At 34.4% G+C, this 20295-nt stretch overlaps 1 protein-coding gene and 1 long non-coding RNA gene across 3 annotated transcripts in view; one reads left to right on the forward strand and one right to left on the reverse strand.

Moving 5' to 3' along the window:
• Window positions 1–13262, reverse strand: part of LOC138698318 (E3 ubiquitin-protein ligase Siah1-like) — a 538667-nt gene extending 525405 nt beyond the window's left edge. Inside the window, exon 1 of the mRNA XM_069824143.1 lies at window positions 13018–13262. The gene's annotated coding sequence lies outside the window, so the exon portion shown is untranslated. The remainder of the gene's footprint in view (window positions 1–13017) is intronic.
• Window positions 1–20295, forward strand: part of LOC138698319 (uncharacterized) — a 76075-nt gene that overhangs the window by 42425 nt on the left and 13355 nt on the right. The window lies entirely within an intron of this gene.

The following is a 20295-nucleotide window of genomic DNA, read 5'->3' on the forward strand; positions in this document are numbered from 1 at the left end:
AGAAAGAACAGTAGAAGAACGTAGTGACTAGGATACAGTTTTTAGTTATTTTAAAATGCAGTAATTAAGGGGTTAGGTACAGCTTACAGCAGTAACATTTTTTGGAAATATTCAACATTTTTTCCCTCTTGTACAATAATGAAAATTCGTATGTGTAAAACACTGTTTTCCTGCTACATGAAAAAATATTTTTAGGATTAAAAAAAAGTTTAAATATATATTTTTCAAAATAGCGTTTCCCTCATAACTCATAAATTTGTTAACTTTTTCATGTTCTCTCTCTCTCTTTTATTTTATTGCTGACACTCATGTTTTTAATATCATGCTCTTTCAACTACATTCCTTAATAAATATCTTTTTTATTTTGTGTTAGAAGAAAATACTGATTTTTGACCATTTTTTAAAATGAATTTATTTTTTATCAGACAATGTATCAAAGGTAGAGAAGTGATCTTGCAATATACTGTAGACGTAACATGCATAAATACACTCAAAGAAAGTTCATCACAGAATGTTGGATAATTTTTTAGTTATGTGGGAAACGCTTCATCACTGCACAGTGAAATGAATTTGGAAAAAAAAAAAAATAAAATAAAATAAAATAAAAAATATTTTGTTTAAATCGTAAAAATATTTTTTTCGTATAGCAGAAAGACAGTGTTTTACACATACTAATTTTCATTATTGTACAAGATACAGTAATGGAGGAAAAGAATGTTCAACTTTTCCAAAATTTTACTGCTGTATACTGTACCTAACCCCTTAAAAACAGCAGTGTTAAAAGAATTAATAAGTATATTTGCGTTATGGAGGGATTGCTTAATATAATGTGTGATGATAATGCTTATCTGACATGTTTACAATTGAATTAAGGAATTTAAGATGTATCCTAGTTTGTTAGTTCTAGTGTTTTGAAAATTAATAAATGAAAATGTTTTGTTTTGTAACAAATATGATGCACCATTCAGATTTTTTGGGACATTTAATGAAGTCGTATAAAAATCGAATGGCAGAAGTGTTACAAATTTAAAAATGGGTCGCAAGAGGCAATGAAATCATATTATACTTTTTTAGCATTATTTCTTGACATTTTACAGAATAAACTTCAGGTGATCTCAAAAGCAAACTATAACGATACTGATACAGAAACAGTTAAATGTCTTCTGCTTAAGAAATGATAGTTAAACGAACATACCGTTGCAGCCCAAAAACAGGCTTGTAAGTTATATGAATATTATTTTCCTAAAATAATTGTAAAGGAACATGTGATATAATGTTTATTTAAGTTTTTACTGTAAAGACTGACCTATTTTTAGTTCAAATAATAAAATGTATCTGCTTTATTTTTTTTGTAAAAATGTTTGTAATCAAATCTTTTAAGAGATGTGTCCTTGTCCTGCCTAGAAATTACCATATTTCCCAACGGATCATGTATGTACACAGCCCCAAGGGTATCTCAGTATGAATGGTAGGTACGAACTTCGGAGATGCCGAGTTTCAACGGCCAGCGAGTTACTGCCTTTCCTGCAAAGTTCGTGACTGTTTAACTCAGGGATGTCACGATCTGAGCAAGTGAAAACTCACTTCAATCGCCTAGGACTCTGGGTGATAGACTAGATGCATACTCTAGATCAGGGCCGGGCATGAGAACGGCTCAGTCTAGTCGGCCAGAGCTGCTCTCGCTCCGCAAGGCACTTCATTTCCGAGCCAGAGCAGAACGCTCACGCATGGCGGACTCGCATTACAGCTACCTTCCCTGCATTATTGTAACAAGAGCCACGGTTGTTCTAGTCATTCAGTCTGTCAATACATAATAGTTTATAAGGATATCACATCAATCCATTGTACATTACAGAATTTATAACACTCTTATTAATTTAATGAAATAAACTTCGCTCTATGCACACACACAAATCATTAGGCTTATTTACATAACCCATACGCACATACTGCAACCTCCTCACCACGGTTCTATGAGACAGGCATATGGTTTCCACTTCCCCTACTTGCTGTGGACAGAGTTGATCTGCCAATACAATTAAACATCGCTTGATGAATTCACCTTGTTTTCAATTCCTTTGCAATTACGTGGCAAATTTTGTAGCTAATTCTCATGGCTGATTCACTAAGTGCATTATTGTCATCCTGTTAATATATGATATGATATGATATGGTATATGATATGATATGGTATGATATGATATGATATATGATATGATATATGATATGATATGGTATGATATGATATGATATAAAATAATGTGATGCAATATATGATGCTATAATATAATATAATATAATATAATATAATATAATATAGTATAATATAATATAACATAGTATAATATAATATAATATAATATAATATAATATAATATAATATAATATAATATAATATAATATAATATAAAATGATGCGATGCGATATATAAGATATATGATATGATATGATATGATATGATATGATATGATATGATATGATATGATATGATATGATATGATATGATATATGAACATAAATTAATACAACTTGAAGAAAATGTTTCTCAGGTACCTTATATTAGAGACCGCTCTAGTCTATGAGCGGAAGCTCCGTCTTCAAAGTTCGTCTTCATATTGCAGAGTCACCACTGCACCGACACTGAATGACGTACAGTATGCATACGTCACACCGCTCGCGAGACAAGCTCTTTAAAGCACACAGCGCTCATTTCTCAGAATCACGTAATGTGCCCAGCCCTGCTCTAGATCCAAATCCGGATATGCATTAAATAATAAATGCTAATCTTTGTCTCCACATTACACTACACAAACACAACCCCACAGTAAAAACAAACAAGACCAGCACCAACCAGTTCTGAAGATGGCCCATAACAGGCTGAAACATGTTATCAGGTACAGTAAAATTTAACACGAGAAAGACATATAATATATATTCCGAAGTAATATAGTGTTAAAAGTTGTGTAATCAAGATGTATATCAAATAGTGTTGTGATCATTTTTAAGGGATGTACAAACTGGAGGGAGAGGGTTTGGTTTTTTTTTTTTTTTTTTTTTTTTGTAAATGTATTAAATGAATTGTGAAAAAAATTTGTGACAATTATTACGAGTATATTAGTGTTGTGGGATTTAATAGATTAATCGATCAATTTCTGTTGTAAGATTAATCGATTAAAATTAAACGGTTGTAGTTGATATGTTGATATTAATTTCGACAATATTCCTCTCTCGGAAATTGATTACTTAAAAGCACAATAGTACTATTATTTTCTAACTGTAAACCAGGTAAAGTAGGGAAAATCTTTGCACAAATACTTCAGAAACACATGGAGATATGAGGACAGTGACCTAGTCTACCTCTATTGAAAGTTGGAACACAATGGGAAACCCTTAGTATGTTATTATATTTGTTTACAAACATAACTAAATTTTTCTTATGTTAGTGTAACAAATAAAAATTATAAATAATTAACAAAATATCATTATAAATTATGTTGCTCCAATAAAAATTAAATTATAGGCCTATTTCCAATTAAAATAATGTGGATTTCTTAAATGTTGAAGGTCAGACCCGCTGGTTTTTCCTTGTTTCCTTTGAAATGACAAAATCAATGTCTAGGCCATGGTTCCCAAACTTTCTGAAGGTGCGACCCACCTGCCTGCCTGCCTCCCTGCCTGCCTGGGCACTTGATAATTGTATTAATTATGATAAAACGAAAATGTGGTAGAAGATGGCGGTTAGCCGTGGTAGAGAGAACGTCTGTTACTTAAAATGGCGATACTTCCACTAGAACACATGAGTTGAGACATCTATAGTGAAAATAAATAAATATAAACAACAAACAAAAGAAAACATGTAAAGCGCAAACAGTCGGTATAATAGACCAACTGCTGATGAGATAGCTAGGGTTTTTGCTTCTGTGAATGGTGAGCCGTGTTCTAATCTCTATGTAGTTACTAATGGTTAACAAGGAGGCCCTATACTGTTGTATATTTATAGTTCACAATGATTTACCCATTAATTTTCCCATGTGGTGAACCTGGCTGGGAAAAAGAACTCAAACATAACGTGTTAGACATTAGTCATAGACATTCTTAGCGCGGAATTCCGGTGGATGATCAGCGAACTAACGTTTTTCGTACATCAGTGTTAGCGATATGATGTGATATGGAACCTGTACAAATAAATAATCACTCGATAGCCGAGGCTAGTTTAGCACGCTCGTAGCGCGGGCTAGCGAAATGTTTATGCATAGCACCCTAAAGAACTAAAACTAACTTAGCTTTACTTCAGTTCCTTTGTTATAGAATTCCAGTTAGGTAAGATTAGTCACACTTATATCAATCAACAAAAAACTTTTCCAACAATATTTAGTAGATCAGTACAGCAGAGTTGAAGCACAAAGACTGTTCTATTTGCGACAAAACTATGTCGATGGCTGAGAGCCAGACTGTTCTAAGTCCAACTTTATATAAGAAATAAATCTGTGTTTCATTGTGTTCCAGTCAACCCCGGGCCATAAGCTGGAAACGGTGGAACCAAAAAGGTGTACTAGTATGGCCGTCAAATTACCCACAGTTCATCTCTTTTTCCGGTGGGTTTATCAGCTGTTTTGTTCGTATTATTACGATTACAAATTGTTTCGTGTTGTGAATATTTCAAAAGTGTAGTCAAGTTCAGCAGGTATTATTTTTTATAAATAAGCTAATATTCTGTTGGGCTCAACTGTAGAATATGTCCGTTGATATGTCCCCCTATGCTTTAACATATGAAGGAGTGCCAACATCCTTCTTGTTAAGAGAGAGAATGTGGAAATTAAGTGTTCAGTTCATGTCACAACCATAACACTTTTAATAAATATGCAGTGAAATATACATCGATATAATAATCTGCTAGTAGTCCTGTTACCTCCACATCCATTCTAATCCGTTTACATACGACCCAAACCGACAGTACCAATTTAATATTTGGCAATTGGCGGTATTTCGCGGTGGATTATGGGGCGTAAAATGTGTAGTTTGACGTCATATCCGTCGCACCGATTTCAAGCATATTTGCCTTGGTGTACTCCCTCCTTTCTTTTTATCCTCTCCTCTCAGGTTCCAGTTCTTATTTGCATACATGAATCGAGAAAAATTGTAAATATTCCTCTTCATAAGGTTGCTAAAAAGCTATTCCAAATTGTTTCATGAAGCTTTGAATGTCAGGAGCTTAAAATAGCTCTCCTGAAAAAAAAAATAGTAAAATGGACTTGGAACAGTCTGGTTGTGGGCCATCGATGTGTTATTTATTTATTACCTTTATTATCATTGTCATCATCTTCATCATAAGCAGTGGCATTTTATTGTGATTCTCAATCTCTGTCTATCACCAGTTGCTGCTACAAGCCACGAGTATTTATTTATTGACTTATTTATTTACTTACTTATTTAGATACTTATTTACTTAATTATTTACTTATTTAATTACTTATTTACTTATGAACCTACTTATTTACTTACTTATTCACTTACTTAATTACTTACTTATATAAATATTAATCGATTTATTTTATTGGTTCTTATGTTTGTAATATTTACTTACTTACTTATTTACTTACTTATTTATTTATTCACTTATTTATTTATTTATTTATTTATTTATTTATTTATTTATTTATTTACTTACTTCAGGTCTGCGGGAAGTGCGCGGTGAAACAAGAATTGATTTGAAGCAAACTAACAGGATATGAACCAGAAAATCATCCAAAAGAGGGAATACAAAGAAACAGGCGAGAGAAATAAAGTCAGTAGCATCAACGATAGGCCTACTGCGCTTAGAGCTGATAAGGAATTAGAAGTAGTAATGAACCAGAACAAAAAGATAAAGAAAAAGAGGTGCTTCCGAAAACGAAACCACAAGACAACAGGTGTCGAAGATAAATGTGATATTAACGATGCTAGTCTTATCATTGCGGCTTCTCAGTCAAGACAATTCGATAAAAATCATAAGAACGAATTTAAAACTTTACCGAGCCTGGTTGGAAGTAGACCTTTTGTTAGGGCGAGGAAAAGAATAGGTAAAATTCCGTGGGATAATAGTGAAGATGTATTACAAAGTCTGATCCAAATGATCAGTAGAGCTGGCTATATTCCTGACAGTGAGGCTGTAAAGAGATTATTCCCTAGATTTGTCAAGAGTCGGTTTAAGAATAAAAAGAAATATCTCGTACAGGAGAGAGGATCAAAGGAAAAAGTCGAACTCAAAGTAGGCGATAGCAAGTGGTTCAGATACTTTCTTACAGAAAATCAAGATATAGAACTAAGAAAAAAGACACAAATTAATTACTCTACAGCTGAAAGATTTTCGCGGACAGATCTGGAGATCTTCTATGACGAATTAAAACGCAAGACAGGTAGCAGTCCAAGGAATATCTTCACTTTGAACGACAATTTAATTTGTGTAAATACTCCCCAAAAATGTAAGTCGTACATAGATAAAAAAACTCAGAAACGTTGTACGTCACATATAGAATGTGATTCTATTAGAGTAATTGTCTGCTGCAATGCATTGGGAGAATTTCTTCCTCCAATACTTGTATTGAAGGGAGTCAAACAAGGGAAAAAATTTGGACAGGGGTTCCCAGCTAGATGGCATATATTTCGGGATAATTTTTCAGCAAATTTTCCACCTCAGCTGTTCTCAAAATGTTTTCTGAATGATTTTACGAAAATTATACCTCATGGAAAAACTTTGTTAACCTTGGATGGAAGAAAATTACATCGGGACACATTTTTCTCTCTGAAGGAACCAGAAGTCAATGTACAGTTTCTTCCAACTCTCATTACGAGGCAACATCGGCCTCTGGGCAGCTTCTTGCACATTCTCGAAGAGAATATCAACCACATCAAAAATGTTCGCAGTAGTTATCTGGAATCGAGATGTGAGAAGGTTTTAATGGCTGATGCATGTGGCATCTTTAGGGAGGCCTGGGGAATATCAGTTTCAAACTCGAATGAAAAGTTTTGGTTCGAGTCAGTAGGGATTTATCCCTATAATCCTGATGCTCTCTATCGTAATTGGTACGTAAGACGAGGAGACAACATTCACTCATTCGTTTCTTCCTTGCCTCCTGAGAGGGCGATAGAAGAAAAAACATCCACCGAAATCAACATAATAAAGGCCTTGTTCGGGTTCCCCACTTCAGAGCATATCAAGGTAGTAGTCAATTTGCGAAAGAAGAAGCACACAAGACAACGCAAAGACAATGCTGAGAAACCATTTTGAGCTACAAATTCCGAAAACCAATCTGCAAACGATGTAGGGTACAATGTTATAGGAGATGGAAAAATATCAAGTAGTGATTCCAATTCAAGAGGGTGTTAGTCGAAAAAATGCAGTAAAAGCTAGTGTTGTGGGACTTAATCGATTAATCGATCACTTTCTGTTGTAAAATTAATCGATCAAAAAAATTTAATCGAATAATCGAGTCGGTTGTAGTTGATATTAATTGTTATTGTGTTAATACAAGCTCACACTAAACATTCTGACAATATTTCTCTCCCGGAAATTGCTTACTTAAAAGCACAATAGTACTGTTATTTTCTAACTATAAACCAGGTAAAGTAGAGAAAATCTTTCCACAAACACATTAGAAAGAGATGGAAATACGAGGACAGTAGCCTAGTCTACCTCTATTGAAAGTTGAAACACAAAGTGAAACCCTTATTAAGTTTTATGGTTTTCCAAGAAAACTTCCACCTTGTTGTCAGCTCATCTTCCAAGCATATGAAATATATACTTGTCAGGAATTCGTCCGCCTCACCTCTTTTAAAATAGCCATGTCTACACTGTGTGCAAGTGAGAGCGTAACTACCTTCTTCTCTTTTTAAAATCTGGTAATTCGATTACAATAGGAACCAGTCTTCTGTTTCGACTGCTGTAGTTTTGCAGTTGCAGTTTCTGTACTGAGTTTGTATATGAAGGTTGTGTGTTTAGTTTGATAAAGAAAAAAAAATCAGTTTTCTGTGGTTTGTGAAAAGTGTAAGCTCCATTATGTCATATGAGAATTTGAGAGATAAACTCGGTAAAACGTTTGGATTTAGATTGAACGATCTTGGAGAAGTGCTTGACAGAAAAAAAATGTTTTTTCGTGTTTATTGATGCAGGAAACATTGGTACTAAACATAGAGCGGCACTTATTCAGAGCATGTGAATGCACTCACATGTTTAAAATCATGGCTGAAGCAGTATTAACTAGGTGAGTTTTCATACTTTTTGTTATTTATGTTTGTCTCAAAAATTTCCGGAGAAATTGACACAATAAATTATAAGCTCATAATAAATATGTTAGTAAGTAATTAAAGTAGTTGTTTTGTAATATAACGATACAATATATACAGATATACAAAATTAATTTAATACTTATGCTTATCACCGAACAGAAGTTAAATTTAACAATAATTGTGTATTACAGTATATTAAAACATCTTTTCAACTCGATCAAAACTCGATTAATCTATCGATTAAATTCAAATAATTATTCGATTAAATATTTTGATCGATCAACAGCACTAGTTATAAGACAATTCATTTGTACAGCTCATTCGTTACCTCGTGAAACCAAATGCATGCTTGCGCCGTAGCTTACAGTAAGAACCTTATGGTGGGGATAAGTGAGTTAGCTAGCTGTGAGTGGAAGCGTAGCGAGGGAGGGAAGCTTCTCAGCTCATCTTCTGCTTCCCCTGACGCTCTGGTAAGTTTCATGAGATAACGAATTGCATATAACTGCATATATTTATTTTCTGTGCAAGTTTTTTGTGCATGTTTTCATCAGAAAACAATCATTCTCTCGCTAATGTATCGAAAATGTATACATTAAGGGCACTGGGAAGTTATTAGAGCCAAAAAATCTAAAACAGTAAAACCTTGCTAAAACATCATCATCACCATCATCCATAGCGCTACAGCCCGGATCGGGCCTCGGCTTCCTTAAGAATTCTTCTCCATCGGTCTCGATCTTTTGCCACCGTCCACCAGTTCTTCACTCCAAGCCTCTTAATGTCGTCCATAACACAGTCCACCCATCGTAGCTTTGGCCTTCCAACTCCTCTTCCTCCAGCAATCCCATATTCCATAACTTTCCTAGGTATTTCACATTCATCCATTCTCTTAACATGCCCTGTCCATCTCAGACGAGCAATTTTAATGGATGTTATTATATCGGAAGACTCATAAAGCTGGTATAATTCATTATTATATCTTATTCTCCAAGTTTCACCATTCCTTACAGGTCTAAAAATCCTTCGCAATATCTTCCTTTCGAATGCGGCCAATCTAAATTTATCCCTTTCAATAAGAGGCCATGTCTCTGATGCATAGGTCAACACTGGTTTTATTAGGGTCTTATATAGTCTACATTTTGTGCCACGAGATAGCAATCTTGATTTAACTTGTTTTTGCAGCCCATAATAACACCTATTGGCGCTTTGTATTCTTCTACTTATTTCCTCTGAGATATCATTGTTATTATTAACTAGTGATCCAAGATATACACAGCTCTGGACTGTCTCAAATTTGGCATCATCAATCTCAATGTACTTAGAAGTTTTATTATTATTTTTGTTATTGACCAAAACATACCCTCTATAAAAAGGAAACCTGCACAAACGAAAAATAAATTTAGGAACGGAATGATTTCCTATGTAAAATAATATTTTAAAACGGAAAACTGCCTAACGCGAAAACGGAATCATTTTTGGGCACCATTTAGGTAAAAAATCTGACTAAAACGGATAATTTTAAGCGTAACTGTTGCTAAATTCTATCAAATCATTTTTAATTTTGCGATAATATTTTACGAAGCATGGCATATTTTTTTGTGTGACTGTACATGCAATGGTCTGGAAGGCTTTCGCTATTCTTTGTCAGGCGTTGGGGGTGAAGCTTCTCTAACCATGTCACTATTCTGTGCTTACTGTCTAGGACCCGGGCAGGTTACTGACCTCCTGTACCGTTACTTCTTCCAACCCTCTTGCATTTTCGTTCATTTATTCTTAGTAAGCCATTACAGTGATAAAGGACTTTGCGAGTAGAATAAAATTGTGAATAATTGCCGTGTAGTGTCAATTTAGTTTCACATTTTCGTTTATTTATTCTGAGTTTTAATCAATTAACAGTGCGAATAAAGTAAAATTGTGTGATTTAACAAAAAAGCCTAGACGACCAGTTCTATCATGGAAGAGTGACTTCATTCTTTTAATGGAGCAATGAAACGTCAAGGTCGTAGGGTCATACCGTTCTTAGACATTGCTACCTGCCATCCAAGAATTGATTTGTCTAAAGTGAAGTTAATCTCTTTTCCACACAACTTCAGTTACACAACCGATGGATCAGGGCGCAATTTACACTCTGAATTGATGCAGGACGCGAAGGAAATCCTACAACGTTCCCTTCAAAAAAAAAAAAAAAAAGTCGTGGGAATGCACTTTAAAAGAAATGTGGGGCCCAAGAAACTAGGGCGCAGAGAGAGAGAGAGAGAGAGAGAGAGAGAGGATGCAATTACGTAAGTTAATAATTATGAAAATAAAATTCGCTTTGCATGTACTGTAGTAACTTATATATCAAATTATTTCTTCATTGTGTTCTTCCTACAGTGAGCATAATGCAGTAGTCTATTCTTAGTTTTGCGCGAAATTCAATCTTTTGTAAAACGAAAACCTGTGAAAACGGAAGAAAACAAATTCTGGAACGATCGAGTTTCGTTTTAGGGAGGTTTTACTGTAAAAAAAAATTAAAAGAGATAATCATAATACAATGGAAACAATCAGTCAATGGAAATGAGAACGTTCCAGTGACGAGAAGTAGCAACAGTAAAGGATAAGTATTACAGAAATGATGTGTGGACTGGAATTTCTGGCGTGTTGTAGTGTTGTGGTCGAGTGTTGATATTATGACAGCGAGAAAAAGTATGGAAACGAACGAACAAATATAAGGAGCTTGAAGTGTGCATAATTCGATGTAACCTAAGTCAAGATAACTTCTCTGTAGTTTCTGGGAGGAATCAAACCTGAGGTCATGAATAAAAGGTCGCAATAACCAAAGTGAAGTAGAATGAGCGCTTGTATAAGTGTTTGTTTTAATATAGATGGATACTGATGGAACTTGATTCTTTACAGTTTAATTGTGCATCCAAATGTGCAGTCTTAAAGAATTTACAAGAGTGGCTTGATTTGTAACAATTGTTGTGATAAATGCGTAAGAAAATGTACGTTTGAAGTTAAAAATCGAAAGAAAAAAAAAACTGTACGAAGCAACCATGGAATTCACAACACATTTTTAGATTTAGAATACTAGCTAATTAAAGAAATGATACTCCTGAATAGTTCATTCTTTATCTGTAATATTCTTTTACCCTTAAAACTAAAGAATAATGGTATTTTACAAAGAACTTCGAATTAGTATAAGAGTTAGGAGAGTCTGTTAAATAAATTTACATAGTTATATGGGCTTGAAAAGGATGAATTGGACGGAGTTACGTAGTAAGAGACTAAGCGCCAAAAACCTGTTTCGAGATACTGACCATTGAAATAAATCTAGTTTTTTATAAAGCATTTTATGCAAGAAGTATTATAACATTTATATTATTACAAAAAGTAGCACAAATAATACCAAAAAGGGTTAACCGATTTTTCATAAGAGACCAGCAGTTGAATTAATATTTCAAAGCAAAATAAATAAATAAATAAATAAATAAATAAATAAATAAATAAATAAATAAATAAATAAATAAATAAATAAATGTTACGCAATAAACGAATTTTTGCTTATAAATAGCAGCAAAATTCAGATATCGCGTTCTTGATTTCTTCCGAGTTAAATTAGTTAAATAAACATTTGTGAAAATTTCCATTTTTTTTTTTTCAGATTATCGGTTGGTCTATTATTGCGTAACTCCGTCCAATTAAAACTTGAAAAAAAAAAAACAAGTTACAATCTTAAAAAAGAAGACTTAGAACACTTCGGAATCCAACTCTTCAATTCACCTACATTATCAAATTGGTATGCAGCAGCCTAAAAATCATGCATTGTAACTGGCGCAGCATGGAATGATGGACGCGCTCAGTTATTCTTGTAGTCTGTGTAGAAATAAATATTTTAACAGAGGCTCCTCCCCAGTCGATTCCTGTGCTCGTGAGACCCTACAGAAAACGTTTCGCGCAAAAATTAAGTAATGCATAATATATGCAACATGCAGTTCGTTTCTTGTTTAAAGGAACCCTGGAGTTGTACGATCTTTAGCGAAGAGGACGATATTTTTGGACGCTTGTTTGCTGCTAAAATTTGCCCACTTTTATTCCACTACTAGGATCTACCTCACTAAATTGATCTAAATTCTGTGTATTCATAGTAGTCAAACTATTGATAGGACTAATTATTATCAGTAGTACTTTTTGAAATTCTCATATGTAATTCAGTGGACTAAGTTAGGAGAAGGCTGGACTCACTACTAGTATAACGGATTATCCTGAGAATAACATACTTCAATAATTGTCTGATGTTAGACAAAAGAGCGGTAAAAATAATTCTTCTCATATATTAAGGTAGACCTAATTATTGACCCTTGAAATGAAATAGAGTGGATCGGGGGAAGATGCCTAACTTTTTCTTTGATTGAATATTTAAGATACTGTTCATTTAGTTTGAATTTCATATTGAAATATCAAAGTCTGGAATGTATTTTGAAACTATACTTTTGGTACAAAACAGAAAACATTAATTACCTTGTTTATAGACACAGGTTTTCTTCTTACCTGCATTGTAGGCATCTTTCCCCGATAGCCGGGTAAGATGGCAAATGCAATGAACACATTTACTGATACCGGGGTCAGATGCCTAGTGCTGTGACGCAACCTAAGAAGGCGGAACAAGGTCGTTGGTTGTTAACAATACAAACTTTAGAACCTTTACTACAATATCCATTACAAAAGTTGGAGAGTTATTAGGAATTCAAAGATGTATTAAAATTTTAACATACCTTTGCAATTATTTTATAGCAGAAAAATGAGCTTTTTTTCTTGCTTTTCTTCTTCTCACAACAAGAACACGTGGCAAAATAAGTTAGCTTCCACTCTACAGACATTCAACTGTCTCAGTGATCATGAAGACATGCGTGTGGCATTCTCTGTTGGAAGAATGTGAAACTACAAAGAAATAAGCATCTTCCCCCGATAGTCATCTCACACCGTTTCACTCTACTAAGACTTTTTCTCGCTTAAATATTGCGAAGGCTCTAAAAAATCAAAGACTCTGGCTTTTACTATTATAAGTTTTCTTTGGTGTAGGATGTTACTGCATGTGACGAATATTTGCAGCCTTGGGAAAGATATTCAATATACGTCACGAGCCTAGAGATTATACATTCTGTTTGAACATTCAGTTATTCATCACATGCTAAGCAGGATGTTCAATTCTTTTGAATGGCTAAGATGTTTCACTTTATAATGTCTAGTTATATACGATAAGAAACGTCATCGACAAAATTAATGCAGGATACTGATATGGTACAAACATAAGAGAATGTTGAAGGTCAAAGAATAATAAGATATTTCAGAAGAATGGCAGAGTAAAAGGACTCAAGTGCATGTGGAATGTTGAAATGAAGGAAAATATGATAACGAGGATTGTTGACTAAGCGAGCTGGAAAAGAAAGAACAGCAGAAGAACGTAGTGACTACGACACAGTTTTAAGTTATTTGAAAATGCAGTATATTAATAACAGCAGTGTTAAAAGAATTAATAAGTGTATTTATGTTATGAAGGGATAGTTTAACGTAGATAATGTGATGGATAATGCTTATCTGATATGTTTACAATTGGATTATGGAATTTAAGATGGATTCTAGTTTGTTAGGTCTAGTGTTTTGAAAATTAATGAATGAAAATGTATCGTTCTGTAACAAATATGATTCACCATTCACTTTTTTGGGACATTTACATAAAGTTTTATAAAAATCGAATAGAAATGTTTGTAATTTTGACAGGAATTTGTTACGACAGAGTGGCCTTTATTCTAAACAAAGACCTGTAAGCAAATAATACTATTTTAAAGAGTTTATCAATGAAACAAAGTTTAAGTTATGTGTAGTCATTTTATATTTAGCCTGGTTTCAGTGTTTCAAGTTTCGAAATGGGACGCAAGTGGTGATTAATTCATTTATGTTGTTTTAGCAGTAACAGTTGTCATTTTTACAGGATAAACTTAAGGTGATCTTAAAAGTATAACGACACTGCTATGGCTTCTTCTTAATAAATGATAATATAATGAACATATTGTTGCAGCCCTCCCCCCCAAAAAAACAGGTTTGCAAATTACATGAATGGTATTACTTTTCTAAAATAATTGTAAATGAACATGTGGTATAAAGTGTATTTAAGTTTCTAATGTAAATACATGTCTTATTTTTAGTTTAAATAATAACATTTTATCTTATTTCTAGTTTAAAAAATAAAATTTGTTTGAGTTTGTTTTGAAGAAATGGTTGTTTGTAATATATTGCATATATTTAAATAAATTCTTATAAGAAATGTGCCCTGTCCTACCTAGATATCAACATATTGCTCATCGGATCATTTATGTACAGTAGTGGCAAAAAAACTGGACCGACCCTTGCAGCTGATTTCAAAGCCTTGTTCACTCCAGAGCACGATAGACTGGTAACTAAGACTTTCGTGGTTCGAATCCTGCCTGGGAAGGAAACTTTTTTTTTCCTTATTCAGATTTATTCCCAATACTTTTCGATTGCCGGTAAAATTCACGTTCTGGGAATAATAAGTTAATTAAGTAAGTAGTAAAATATCGCTGTAATCGAAAACTATTGGGAATAAACTTGAAGAAGGAACGAAAAAAAGTTTCCTTCCCAGGCAGGAAAGTCTTAGTTACCAGTCTATCGTGCTCTGGAGTGAACAAGACTCTGAAATCTGCTACAAGGGTCGGTCCGGTTTTGTATGCCACTACTGTACACGGTCTCTCCAGGTATCTCAAAGGTAATGGTTTGAAGGTAATGCGTACTAACTTTGTCGATGCCGAGTTTGGACGGCCAGTGAATTCCTGCGTTTCTTGCAGCGTTCCTGACTTAATCTAACCGGCTATGCATACTCCGATACCTGTGATTTTGAACCCACTACTTAGGAAACCAAATTACTTTACCTTGTTATGTATTGTATTAAACATTTTTGTATATTTTTTTTACTACTTCAATATCTCAAAGCTACAATATTGTTGTAAGACCTATGGAAAGGAAAAGTGACATGACAAAAGTAAGAAGAATCTTTGTCAAGACTCCCAACAAACGCTGTAGGATGTTTCCAAAAGATAAGAATGAGCTATTTTATTCAAACATTGTTTGCTTACATGAAATAAATATAATATTTTTAACTATTACATCTATACAGAGTGTATCTATCAATATATCAATAAGTAAGGTCTATCGTTATGGAGGTGATAAATGTTCTGATATGCTTCAAAATATTTCATACAATTTTTCCGAATTCGTCCCCGCTTTCGAGTTGCACGATGATAAACTTTTCTATGAATGCCATACTCTGTAGATCCATTCGGTATTTTATTTCGCTATTAATAATGGCAAGTATTTGAATAAGAATAACCTATTCCGGTATTTCATTAAAGTTTATCGCAGCAGGAATTCAAATTGTTATCTCTCATGTGCACACAATTCAGCGAGCATTGTAATCTCCTGTTGCAAGTTCGTAGTCCCTGCTGTCATATCTCCGCCTGTGTGACTCTTTGCTACGAAATCTTCTCTAGAGTACTTGCTATCTCAGAACTGAATAATTCATATATTCGTTACTTTAGGTACGTTCACAGAAAGCCACAATTTAAGTCACACAGAATTGTGTGCACTCACAGTTGGGTTTCTGGCGTCTTGTCAGCCCATTTGAGTTGTGTGCGTATAAATGAAAGAATTTTGTATGGTTCCTGGGGTAGCTCAATCGGTAGAGCATTCGTGCGCTAAGCGAAGGGTCCCGGGATCGATACCCGGCCCGGAACAATTTTTCCCTTGAAATTATTCAAGCCTGTTTCACAGGGAGCTTGTACCTGAAAGTCAGATTTGCACATCTCAGAACTATAGATAAATTCGTTCATGAAATTTCATAGTTAGAAGTCCAGTGGTGTCAAGTCTTGAGATTGCACTAGCCAAGAAACTGGACTATCCCTAATAACTACAAGTTGGAGAAACAAAATGTGGAATATATTACAGTAAATTCATTACAATAGTGCATACTTAGCAAAATAAAACAATGAGTTGGTTCACGGAGTATAATTGTAATCAAAGGAACGTTTGTCTTCGTGCATCTGAAAAACAGGAATGCATTCGAAAAAATGCTATTAATATTTTTTTTTCTCAAAATCTGGCCCTCTGTCACTTCCTTAACAATTGGCCTTACATTTTCATACACACTTATAAGTAATTTTTATATTTCTTGTGAATATATATAAGGTAAAGTACCCAAATAAGAGACAGGCCCCTAATAAGAGATACCTTGTTAACTTCTCCGGTATAATTTGCCATCTCTGGACAACTATGGTAAATCAATGTTTGTGCTTCTAAGGCATCGTGTTCTTTGCCTAACCTCAGCTGAAAGTAAGCAACGAAGCTGAGAGCAAGAAAAGTAATTTTTCACATTTTGAACTTTTTACTGGGTTTTGCCGAGGAAGAGAACAGCAGGTAATATAAGCTACAACAAATTTATTATTAATTTTGTAAAATTGCAAGCAAAATTTTGCATATAATTAGGTAGATTGCTAATAAGAAATATAATAACATATGGCCTTGGGTAGCTATTTAATTTTTATTTACTCCGTTCCCTAATAAAAGATACCTAGGGGTCCTATTAAGACATAATATCTCTTATTTAGAACCCTTATTTGGTATTATTATGATGCTCACCTTTGAGAGTTTACGAAAAGCGTTAATGCGTCTAGTCGTGTCAGTTTGTCTGCCAGCAACTACGTAAGAACCAATGAAAGATGAATTGAACTATTAATTAAAGTTAATTACGAATTAGGTCAATCATTAATTATCCATTGTCCTCAATTATTCATTACAAAAAATTACTAATTGAAATGATTAGGTTATCATTATTAATGACTAAAATTAATTATTCATTGAGATGACAATAATATGAATAGCTAAAATCAATTAAAATCAGCTAGTCCGACAATATTTACTTTACTTAAAAATCAAAACATAAGTACTTAATTCGTAAAATATTCTCTATACATTTCAAATAAAAATCTTGTGTAATTATTAAAACTATTAAATTTAATTGTGGTTCCTGGTTTCGAAAATTTCGTTGGACCTGTGTAAATATCGTCACTACAACCAGTGCCAGCGTTTGTGGCGCGTGTCCTTGAGTAAAAAGTCAGTCAGTGAGCACTTGTTGCCAGTGTAGCTGAGAACGGTAACACCCAACACGTCACGTAAGCAATCTGCCAATCACAGTTGTCAGTCTTGTTGCCCACTGACTGCATCGAAGGCAAGACACTCGCACTTTGCGTTTCTGGAATGTATCCTTGAATACACTGACCAGTCCACTGAATAGATGACAAAAGCTTTTCGACCTAATAATAACAGGCATTTCCGATTTTTATTTTGCGTTTAATTTCCTCTCGAGTGTCATTTAAATTTGTTACTGTTGCTCCAAGATATTTGAATTTTTCCACCTCTTCGAAGGATAAATCTCCAAATTTTATATTTCCATTTCGTACAATATTCTGGTCACGAGACATAATCATATACTTTGTCTTTTCGGGATTTACTTCCAAATCTATCGCTTTACTTGCTTCAAGTAAAATTTCCGTGTTTTCCCTAATCGTTTGTGGATTTTCTCCTAACATATTCACGTCATCCGCTTAGACAAGAAGATGATGTAACCCGTTCAATTCCATACCCTCTCTGTTATCCTGAACTTTTCTTATGTCATATTCTAAAGAGAAGTTAAAAAGTAAAGGTGATAGTGCATCTCCTTGCTTTAGCCTGCAGTGAATTCGAAAAGCATCCGATAGAAGCTGGCCTATACAGACTCTGCTATAAGTTTCACTGAGACACATTTAAATTAATCGAACTAGTTTCTTGGGAATACCAAATTAAATAAGAATGTTATATAAAGTTCTCTCTTTGAAATCTATGAATAACTGATGTACTGTACCCTTATACTCCCATTGTTTCTCCAATATCTGTCGAATACAAAAAATCTGATCAATAGTCGGTCTATTACGCCTAAAATCGCACTAATGATCCCCAATAATTTCATCTACATATAGAGTTAGTCTTCTCAAAAGAATATTGGACAAAATTTTGTACGACGTCAACAAAAGTGATATTCCTCGAAATTTACCACAATTAGTCTTGACCCCTTCTTAAAAACAGGTACAATTATGGACTCCTTCTATTGTTCTGGTACAATTTCCTTATGCTTATTATTATTATTATTATTGTTATTATTATTATTATTATTATTATTATTATTATTATTATTATTATTATTATTATTATTATTAGAATGAATGAATGTGGAGGACATGTTACTATTATTGGACAATTCCCACCTTATGAGGAGACGGAGGGGGAAACGACGAAAATATAGGCTATATCCGATACTTAGAGAAAGGTGTCGCCTGGGTAAGTTTCATCATCTACACGTATACAATAAACTTCTAGATGATAGTGCTAAGTTTTTCGATTATCGGATGAGTGTTGATACATTTCAATACATTTTAAATGTAATTCGTCCATCAATCTCAAAATGGTCAAATTTCAGAGAAGTTGTACCACCTGAGGAACGTTTGGCAGGGTAAGTAGTACATAAATAATAATTTAAGCTTTAAAAATTTTATTTCACTTGTTTACTGAAAAAAAATACAAGAGAAGATGTTTTTGCAAACAACTGATTAGTTTTTCGGCGTCCATGGCGAAATTTATGGAAACAGTCACCACGTGTTGCTCTGTTCGTCCGATTGAGACCAGAAAATCCCATCTCAATGGGATCGAACCGTCAGACGGCCGTCTTCGACTGCAATTAGCCGAATAGGGCGAATGTAATGGACGCGCGCCAATGCCTTCTCTTGATGTCGGATCAGTCGGCCGTGTTCGACCGTAGACGGACGAGTTGTTAGTCGGCCGAGTTCGGTTCCAGTGGACGGCCAGCCCTCATTTTGTACAGTCTTATCCAAATAATGTTTATGAATGTCTTTTGACTGGATCCTTCTGATGTGTTCTGTCATCACCAGATAATATTTTCCAATTTCTAAAAAGTTGCCATTGTTCTTCGAAAATAGCTTATCATGTAATTTATCACTGAAGATGGAGAAGCATTCTTAGAAAAATGTCTGACTGAGAACTTTAATAAACTTATAAAGCGGTCATATAGCTGTAACATATCTCCTTTAATGTATTTGTTTGGACATGTTTGGAATTTTCATTACTACATTCACAATCTGGATCTCGCAACTCTTGCAATTTAACTCATAGACAAATGTATTTTTATCCACTGATAGCCTTCTCTTTCAGCTACAGAACGAGGTGCTGCTCGCTTCCATATCTCAAGTCACACTGACGCAATTGGTCCTGACACACACCATGACGGTGCTCCGAGGTCGCAAAAGAGGGCATTTTCTCTGCACCCCCTCCATACAGCGATTAATAGTGACTTTTTAAAACATAGATTTGTTAAAAATCACTTGTCTGGACCTCCTCTATTACCTCACAAAATTTTAGGTCGATTTTTCTCCAACATGTTGTATACTATTATGCACTAGACTAGCTATTATGTAGCTAATCGGCGATGTATGCAATGGAGAGGGGAAAGGAACTACCCCAATATCTCTTGGCCTAGTTGCCTCATAAGTGGTGCCTTGTTGTTATCACTTGTGAGATTGAGACCTGTCTTCGTACAGTTGACTATACAACAACAACACTATACTTAAATACTACAGACATCAACCTCTCACAATAGCCCTGCCAATACTCTGGAATTCGCTAGTCGAAATAAAACTCAATTCAAGCTAGTGGTGGGGATGTGAATTGAAGATCTGTGATTTTGTCGGTGTGACAGGTTCCGACTGTGACTACAGTTCCAAAGTCGCAGCTTCGAGAAATCACCATGTTTGTTGTTGTTGTTTAATAAACTGTCCGAAGACAGGTCTGAACCCCTCAAGTGATACCAAGAAGGCACTACTTATGACACAACTAGCCCAGGAGATAATGGGTTATGGTGGCCACTTTCTTTCATC

The sequence above is a fragment of the Periplaneta americana genome, chromosome 4 (genome assembly GCF_040183065.1).
Source record: "Periplaneta americana isolate PAMFEO1 chromosome 4, P.americana_PAMFEO1_priV1, whole genome shotgun sequence".
In the NCBI taxonomy this organism is placed as follows: domain Eukaryota; kingdom Metazoa; phylum Arthropoda; class Insecta; order Blattodea; family Blattidae; genus Periplaneta; species Periplaneta americana.